The sequence below is a fragment of the Cryptomeria japonica genome, chromosome 11, assembly GCF_030272615.1.
Source record: "Cryptomeria japonica chromosome 11, Sugi_1.0, whole genome shotgun sequence".
NCBI lineage: Eukaryota > Viridiplantae > Streptophyta > Pinopsida > Cupressales > Cupressaceae > Cryptomeria > Cryptomeria japonica.
Window position 1 is genome coordinate 357,543,156 of NC_081415.1, and position 10,469 is coordinate 357,553,624.

Consider the following 10,469-nt stretch of genomic DNA (forward strand, 5'->3'; position numbering starts at 1 on the left):
TAAGAAAACATTAAATTTATAAAAATTAACGTATAATATTAATTTTACATATAAATCTTTTGATTGAATAGTTAATGAATAATATATATTAATAATGATAAGAAAATGTTAAAATTAAAAATATTTTAAACATGTATAAATCTTTTGATTAAAGAGGCATTGAATGATATATAAAAATAGAGAAGAAATTATAACATTTGTTTCCCTACTACTTTGACTGTGAACTCACTCCACTCTTTGGGGTTTCTTAATATAAAGAGCTACATGTGTCACTCTCTAGAAAGAACAAATCTAGGTTTAAACTTGAAACCCTTATCCAATATTGAAGTAAATGTGTGACCCTTAAACATAAGGCATTGGAGAACTATTTATTATGAGAGGCCATTGGAGAACTAGGAATGAGCGAAGGCTACAAAATGCAAAGTCTGCAAAGTGTGGAGTTCTTTGAATGGTGGAAACAACAACCACAAATTGGTATAGGGATATAATGGAAAATGTGAGTGGCAATGGAGAAAATGCTATAGTAACATAGACTTGAATTTTTTCGGATTAAGGACACACTATGCAAATGAGAAAGGACAAGTTAAGAGGGCTCCACATGACCCAACCACCTAACCAGTCAAATTCTTAAAGTGTGTCGATTAAGTCCAAGTAGTTGAAATATTTATGCATCACCAAACAATTGTAAATTTCCATGGGGTGGAGACAACTCCTCTAATAAGTCTCACCATGACCTTTTTTACCATATTTGTTATCATATTCATGGTTGCAAATGTCGTGGTCTCATAACGTAATTGGTGACGGCCAGCTTGCACCACATTTTCCTCCCAATAACTTTGAGGATGTTCAATGGGAAGGTCTTGAGCATGTTATCACCACATAAAAAAGAACGAATGGATATTTTATTGATTTAGCTTCTAAGGAGGCTATATAAAATATCTTATGCAACTATGCACAATCCTCTTATCCTAGTCATTGAAACCCTAACCATTCCTCCGATTTAAAATGAGAAATAATATATTTTTCCTTTTTTTTTTGTGAGCTAGGGTATCCCTATGATAAGATATTTTTATCACACAAATTAAATATTTTGAGTTGCCCATAAGCTATTTGGTACCCAATCTTCCAAAATGCCAATTGTCCAAGGTTTCATGTGTCTGTTATGAAATCTCATCAATATGCTACCAATCTTCTTTATGATTTGACATAATGATCTCCTCCCTCGCATGATCATGTGGTTGGCCAAGGATTCAACCACCACATTTTCCTTCCTATAATCCTATTGGATCATGAATGGATGAAAACATCCACAAGGATCAAGCACCCTATGGAACCTAGGAACAACACAAAAATTCCTTAGCAATAGGACACTATATCTTGAAGCAATAGTAACTTCCTTTCTAGATTCATTCTTTGATGGTGGATCTTGATCAACAAATTAGTTATTTTTACCAACCTTGCATCTTCAAATAATGTGCTTATATTGTTAGTTTTCAAGATGTCCACATAGTTTATGTGGATGTCATTATAAGTTGACCACTCCAAAATGAAATACAATTCTATCTCTACCACTCCCACATTACAAAATAGACATAAATTTTTTCCCACTCCTCTTTAGGCATCATCCATCTTCCTATTTCACATCTTAAGTGATGAGAACTTGTCCTTAGCTAGGCTATCAACATTTTTTTTTTCATTAATATTGGCCCCTAGGTAATTTTTTAAATTTTGTTTCATCCATGTTCCCTTCCTTCTAGTTAGCAAAGGTGTGTTTCCATATTTCAAGTCCTCTTTAGGTAACTCACTAATAAAATCATTTATGATGCTTCCAAAGGGAAGGTGCATGTTTCCACTAATAAGATCTTATACAAGACAACGATTTTAATTTTGGGGCTTCTATGATTAGATGTTTTTAAATTCTTTTTACTTGCCTCCATTTCTGATTTGGCATGCTACTACCTCATATTTCACACCCATAAAGAATACTAGGGTGACCAAAAAAACAAAAAGCATTTTCTTGGATCTCCAATCCCATAGTTTTTCATTACTACATTTATTTTGTAGAGAATATAATACTTCCCACCCCACCTATATTTTTTTAGCTCTACATATTTCCCAGTTAAGCTTGTTGTGAAAATCAAACCCAAGATACTTATACTCATTCACAACCTCCAATGGATTGCCTTTAAAAAGAAATTGATTTTTTTTCATTTTATTTCTATATAAAGAGAACATCACCACTTTAGTTTTTCTAGTGCTCACTTGCATTCCAACTTCTTGACAAAAGGTTTCAAGCACCCTCAAGTGTTCCCTTAGACCATGAGAAGTCTTAGCATTTAGGATGAGATCATACATGTATAACAATAACTTTATTACATATTTATGTAATTGAACTCCATCCCCACTAGTATTATTTAACCACCCTTCTAACTTATCAATGCATAACCAAACAAGGTTGGGGAGAGTGGGAAGCATTGTTTGGCACCAATAACACTACCAAAACACATTGACATTCCATCCACAATTTTGATTTTAGCTTTGATGGTTTGCTCATATAATATATCTATTGTATCTCTAAGCACATTTAGAACTCTCAATTATTCCATTCTATTCCGTAGTTTTTTACGTGGTACTATTTCAAAGGCTTTTCTAAAGTCTTCAAAACAAAAAATGGTCTCAACACGCTGGGTGTTCCATATTTTTTCAACCAAAAACCTAAGAGTAACACCATGGTCAATAGTGGAATTTTTTTTTCTAAAATCACCCTACCCCTTAGCTATTTTTTCTTCTCTTTCTAGCCAGCTGCTAATATTGCATTCAACCATGCTTCCAAAAAGTTTCCCTATAAGGGGGTTAAGCATTATGGTGTGATAGTTTGATGGATCATTGATATTACCACTTTTGTGAAGAGGAATCACCACACTGGTAGTCCAATTTTATTGAAAGTCTTCTTGAGTGACCTTATTAAAGATGTTTTTGATATGAGGTGCAAGACCAGCAATAGCCTATTTTAGGTACTCTACTTGTAGCCCATCTATATCTTGTGTTTTTCCTCCTACCAGCCTTTTAATTCCTTGATTGATTTCCTCAATGGTAAAAAGATTAGTAACTTCCTTGACTACTAGGGTTCTATGTATATCTTGGTTACGCTCATTTAACAACTTTGCATACTCAAGCCATTGACAATCTGTGATGTTATATTCTACTTGTATTCTCTTTTGTTGTATCTCTTTCCAAAATATCTTTGGGTTTTGATTTCCAAGGGCAATCAATTCCATTCTTCTTGGGTTCACATATTTTTCCTTTTTACACATTTTTAATTTTTTGTATTCTTTCTTACTTTCTTTGACTGCCTTGCATTCGTGCAAATTTCTTTGTGTCATTTTGCATTCTTCATGAAACCAAGGGTTTGTCGAAAAAGTATTTTTTGTCTCTCTTTTAAATTTAGACCTCTTGCATTCATCTATAGCCTTGTGTATTAGAGGGACCAACATACCTTTATTTATAGAATGATTCTCTACAAAATATGAACTATTCTCATGCTCCTTAATATTCCACTTGAGGGAAGCTTTGAAGAGTTTCTAGTTTTCTTAAGTCATGAGGATTCTACCTTGTGGAGATGGTTTCTTCTGGTTAGGTTGGCTTTGTTCCTTCTATTGCACATTTACCTTGATGGACATCTTTATAAATATTGGATTGTGATCAAACTTTAGTTCTATTGAGCACTCTCCTATCACCAAATAAAACATTCTTGAGATGTGGTCATGTGAGCAAATTACATAATCCAATACACTCTAACTAATGCATGTTTTACAAGTGATATTGCCTAAATTTTTCCATGCCTTCATGCCTTTGCATATGACCATTTTTTACAAACTACATAGCCCCAATAATTATGCCCCATTATGAGTAATAGTAACCTTACTATCCTGTAAAGTTTTGTCCCAAAATTGATCACTCTCTTCTTCCATCCATAATAGATCACTTTTTTTCTTTGAATATTCTCTTCAAATTGAGGGCTTGGTTGTTTTCTATCCTAGCATTGAAGCCTCCTATTATTATGACTTCCCATAATTCATTGACGATGTCTAAAAGAAGGAATATTTGATGAAATTTCATTACGAATTTCCAAGTCATTATCTGCCTATTCTGCACTACATTCATGCAAATTATAAAGGAAATACCTTAAATATAAATGACTGACATGTTTTTATATAAACAAAGTTTAAGTTTTGCTAGTAACACATTCATCTCTACTTCATGTTAAAAGAAGGGGACAATTTTATTTGCTAGGGCCCAGACAAGCCCTATTTTTGTATCCAAACTCGACTCCAGTTACCTCTAAAAGTATCATCGAAATTGAGTTTTAGGCACCCAATTGAAGGGTAAAACCATTTGATGTGTCTTCTACACTCTTTAGAGTTGTAGTTGTCTATGGTTTTTTTTATGCAAAGTTAGAGAGAAGTTTGGGAGTTGAAAATCATTGACAAGGGAAGGCATTTATCTATCCTAACACATATTTGGTTGAAAATTTTGGCTTCAATTTTTTTCTTTAGATCTTGCATTGAAAGTTTTTGTTCATTTACTATTCATTTATTCCTCCCCTTCCAAATGTGTAAAGCCGACATTGAAGGACGCATTTCCCACAACCTAGCTCAGATTGAATTCTCATGTAATTGAGGCTATCCATTAAATAGAGCAACAAGAAGGCAAAGAAGAGCACTTGACCATCCCAATTAATTAAAAACCCAATTTCAACACTCTAAAGCATAGTGACAACTTAGGAATAGATGGATCATCGATTCCTTGGTTGCAAAGCATAAGGGACAATGAAAAGGGCCTTATATACAAACAAATTTCAACCTATTACTCATTAGTATCCTCTTATATAAGGCGATCCAAGTAAGGCCTTTATACCCTTTCCAATACCTTTACATGTCAATCTTATTGTTTCAACAAATGTAATGAACATGTTTCCAATTCAAATAGTTAACACTTCACAATGTATACCCAAAAGTGACACTTTTGAGCAAGGCATTTGCATCCATCAATGAATAATCGAAGGGAAATTTGAATCAAATTTATACTTGGGAATGCTTTGGTGGAAGCATTGGGTAATTGCACCAAGATGCTGAAGAAAAAAATGGACACCAAAAAAATTAAAAAAATTAAAACAAAAAATGAACCTAACACATACGAGTTATTTGAAAATTAAATAACACACACATGTTATGGTCAGGAAAATTTGAACTGTAACCCATTCGCATAACTAATCTTATTAGTAATGTGTACACATTACGAATCTTATTAGTAATCCATATTCATTAATAATAAGATTATTAATGCGTTCGCGGTGTTTTTAGTTTTAATAACCCATACATGTTTTTCTAATTATAATTTTTTTTTAGAAAACTGACTGAGACCATTCTACCCACGGCCTCCACCAAAAATGGATGACGACCAAGTTATAGTGCCAAAACCATGATCGTGATTTTAGCCCTATAAGACAAAGCAAAATGCCACATCGTCGGAGATGTTAGTTTACAATTTATTTATGCATTTTTATTGTTCTCTATCTCAAATTTCACTATATTTTTTAAGTTTTTGATTTATTTTATTTTATTTTATAAATTTGATAACAGATGCTTGACAAAACAACCCCCCTCAAGGAAACATTCCTCCTCAACAAAATATGCCTCGTAATCCTCCGATAAACCCTTCTGAAACCACACAGGAGAATTTATTAGGTTGACTAGCACAAAACAGGGTAACCATTTCCAACCTAGTGGCTAGATTGAAAGCATCAAAACACCAACACCATGCATACCTTACCCAAGACCTAGAAAAAATTGTGGATAGTTTTGACAAAGTTTCAAAACAAGTGACTGAATGAGATGCATATAGAAAGTCATGTTGCAACTTTTATGCACAATGTCTCTCATATGAAGCTATAAAAAATAAAGAAATAAGCAAAGCACAAATATGTGCTCTTTTCACCGATCCTCAAACCTAGGAGATCTTGCCTCTTGATTCAAAAAGGTTTCATATACATTGGTGCAATCACGTGGCCATGAAAACACAATTTTGGGATAGGTGGTGGATGGTCTTTGACCAACCTCCTTGTAATAACTTTGAGGTGTCTTTAGATTTTTTGAGATAATTATACTACTAATTCATCCTGAATGAGATCCCTAATTATTTTGATATGAGGGAGTTCAAGGTAGAGGTGAAGGCTCTACCCAAGATAGACCAAGGGCTCAATGGGTATAGAATGACTAGAGTCGGGAACCACTAGCTGTGAAACCCTTGGTGCATGTGACGGTCCTTGTAGCCCTGAAGCAGTCTATGCAAATGGAGACTCTTTAGGTAGCTGCCACACTGACTGACACCATCATCTATAATGGAACACAATTAGCACATCCTCTTGGCCCAGATGATGGTGTAGGAGCACACAATGGTGCAGCAGTAGAAAATGGTATTGTAGATATACCATCTACTTCTAGCAGCCTAGCGGTCACCAATGCATCACCTGCTATGAGGTATTCTATAGGGTAGATACCATTGCACATGCAAATGATTCAATCTACCATGAGTGCACACATTGTGGGGCTATTTGTGAGGTTGGTGAACCAAATGATATGGCCCTCACAGATGACCTAATACAACAGGTCTTTGCTACTCAAGTATGTTGATTTGAATTTATAATGTTTTATTTATTAAATACTTTAAATTTATGAATGTAAACATATTTTTAATTATAGTTCAAATTAAACTAATGCAAACATTATGCATTTCAGGATGTAGCAAATTTTGGTACATCATCCACCACAACTCTTGCACTTGTATCTTCATCAGAGGTAAAAAAATTACAATTCATGTTAAAATATACAAATTATAAATAGAATTTGTATATTTTAACATTCTAATGTATCTTTGTGTGGGGTTTGATAAGTGTTTACTATGGACCAGCTTTCATGGGTTCATGATGCCATTGCTACGACCATTTTACTTGTCCTAGAGAGTTATATCGTATTCTTCTTTGTACACATCTTGTTTATAGTTTGTATTGAATATGCATCTCATTCAAATTTTGATTAGTTATTTTATGCTAACATTATATGTTTGTGTATATTAATTATGTTACTCTTTTAGGGTATGTCACATGCGACTGAGATTTCTCCTTTGCAAAGGTCATTCTTGAGGATGCCTAATCGGAGAAAGGTAATTGAGCACAATTTTAATCAAGATATAATAGTTTTAAGAGAAAGTACATGAGTTATTGTAACATGATTTAGATTATTTTTTGAAATTATTATGATTATACATGTTCATCTAGATTGATCAAGTCTAACATCTTATGTCTTGTACATGTACTATGACAACTAGGATCGTTTACAACAATGATGAATGCACCTAATCATGCATTGGAAGAAGAGATACGAGAGATATATATTTTTTAAATTTTCTCAATTTCATGATTATATGCACATGTACATTCATTGTATTACAATATTATCATTTTACATTTAGGGAACATCAATGTTTGTTTCATCAGTGATGACCCCTCCTAAGACAATGGGAGAATCATCAGAGCCTCAGGTACACACACACACACACATATGTTGACTTATATCAATTGTATTTTAATTGGTTTATCCCCCTTCATGATATGAGGATAACACAGATCCTCTACCTCATCGATTTGCTAGGACTCCTGATCATCAAAGGGGACCACCATTTGCAGAACAAATTTTAGCAAAAAAAAACACATGAGGTAATCAACAATTCAATTGTAGAGAAATAATAGTACAATATAGTTATTTTCATGTTAATTTGACAACTATAAATTATTATTGACATAAGTAATCTAGCTTGTTGTTTGAATTGTTGTTCTGCAGGCATCTACAGAGCCACATAGTACTTCAAAGAGGCTCGATTTTGATGATCCACCACAACTAAAGGATTTGTTAGAGTTATATACTATTAGTTGTGGCCATTGTATATAGATCTGATATGGCATATGCCATAGTTTTGTAAAACTTGTATTGTTTTGGCACATATGTCATTTTTGTACATTTTATTGAGTTGGCCCATATGCCATTTTTGTACATTTTGTCGAGTCGACACATATGCCACATTTTTGTAAAACTTTTATTCAACATTTGGATATATATAAAAGGTGATATTTGATCTAGTTTTTTTTTTTGTGTGCATATCCTCATACTTTGAAGAATTTATTAACATCTTAATTTATAAACAATGTATATTCATTTGAATAAGAATGGTTATGTTTTGAACAACTTATTAACAATGTATATTCAATTATGAATGGTTGAGTTATGAACAATCTAGCATGTTATGGATGAATTATATTGAAATTCAATGGAACTTATGAATGACAATTGGTATTATCTAATTCCAAGTGTTGAATTTGGTTTCTTTGGGAAACTTCACCAAATTTTATGATCATTGAGATCAAAAATTGTCAATAGCTATCAAAAGTTGTCAATAGTTGTCAATAGTTGTCAATAGTTGTTAAAAGTTGTTAATAGTTGTCAAAAGTTGTCAATAGCTATCAAAAGTTGTCAGTAGTTGTCAATACTTGTCAATACTTGTGAAAAGTTGTCAATAGTTTTGAAAAGTTGTCAATAGTTGTCAATAGTTGTCAAAAGTTGTCAATAGTTGTCAATAATTGCAATGCAATATTGCGAGATAGGGTAAATCTCATTTTTTTGGTCGTATCCATGAATCATCAATGCGAGTGTGTTCAGTTGAGCATTTTTTATGATATTCATAGTCCTAGTTGGGTCCCTAGGTCGCCCAAACATTCAATGCCTTACAATCGCAGTGCCATCTCTTGAGTGCCCTAAGTTCAAAAAATTGTCGAACTTTGATGGGCTATTTATCAGAATTCAGGGCATATATACGAATGACCCATTTGAACACACAAGGTCATGTGAGGCCCCTCTACAATAACCTATCTCAGATTGTGAAGAAACAAATCCATATTCTTAGGACAATGATTTTTTTGTTGATGCAAATATCGTCAATCGCGTGCAATGCAAAGTTGCAAGACAAGGTAAATCTCGTTTTGTTTCTCGTATCCACAAACCATCCACATGATCATGTTTAGGTGGGATTTTTTATGCTAGGATTGGTTCTGGTTGGGTCCCCAAGTCGCCCGAACGTTTAGCGCCCTACTATCACAGTGCCATCTCTTGAGTGCCCTAAGTTCAAAAAATTGTCAAACTTTGATGGGTTGTTTCTCATTATTTGGGGCATAGATGAATGATCCATTTGAACACACACAGTCATGTGAGGCCCCTCTACAATAACCTATCTCAAATTGTAAATAAATAAAGCCATTTTCTCAGGGGCAACAATTTTTCTATTGATGCAAATATCTTCAGTCACGCATAATGCAAAGTTGCAAGACATGGTAAATCTCGTTATATTTGTCATATCCATGAACCTTCAATGTGAGTATGTCTGGGTGGGAATTTTTATGCCAGGCATGGTCCTATTTGGGTTCCTAGGTCGCCCAAACATTCAGTGCCCTACTATCGTGATGCCATCTCGTGAGTGACTTGATTTCAAAAAATTATTGAAGTTTGATAGGTTGTTTCTCCAAATCAGGGGAACATGCGAATTATTTGTTTGAACATAGAGAGTCACATGAGGCCCCTCTATAGTAACCTATCTCAGATTATGAAGAAACAAAGCCATTTTCTCAGGGCAACGATTTTTCTGTTGATGCAAATATCATCAGTAGCGCGCGATGCAAATTTGCAAGATAGGGTAAATCTTGTTATGTTTGTTCTATCCATGAACTGTCAACACAAGTGTGTCCAAGTGGGAATATTTATGCTAAGCATGGTCCTAGTTGGGTCCCCAGGTCACCTGAATGCTCAACACCCTACCATCATGGTGCCATCCCTTGAGTGCCCTAAGTTCAAAAAATTATCGAACTTTGATGGGATATTTCTCGGAATTTGGGTCACATAAAAATGATCTTTTTGAACACACAGGGTCATGTGAGGCCCCTTTACAATAACCTATCTTAGATTGTGAAGAAATGAAGCCATTTTCTTAGGGCAACGATTTTTTTGTTGATACAAATATCGTCAATCACACACAATACAAAGTTGCAAGACAGGGTAAATCTCGTTATGTTTGTCGTATCCACAAACTATCAAAATGAGTGTGTCTATGTGGGAATTTTTATGCTAGGAATGGTCCTAGTTGGGTCCCCAAGTCGCTTGAATGTTCAACGCCCTACCATCGCAATGCCATCTCTTGAGTGCCTTAAGTTCAAAAATTTGTCAAACTTTGACGGGTTGTTTCTCAGAATCTGGGGCACATACGAATGACCCGTTTGAATACTAGGGTCACATGAGGCCCCTCTAAAATAATCAATCTCAGGTTGTGAAGAAAAAAATCAATTTTCTTAGGGAAATGATTTTTTTGTT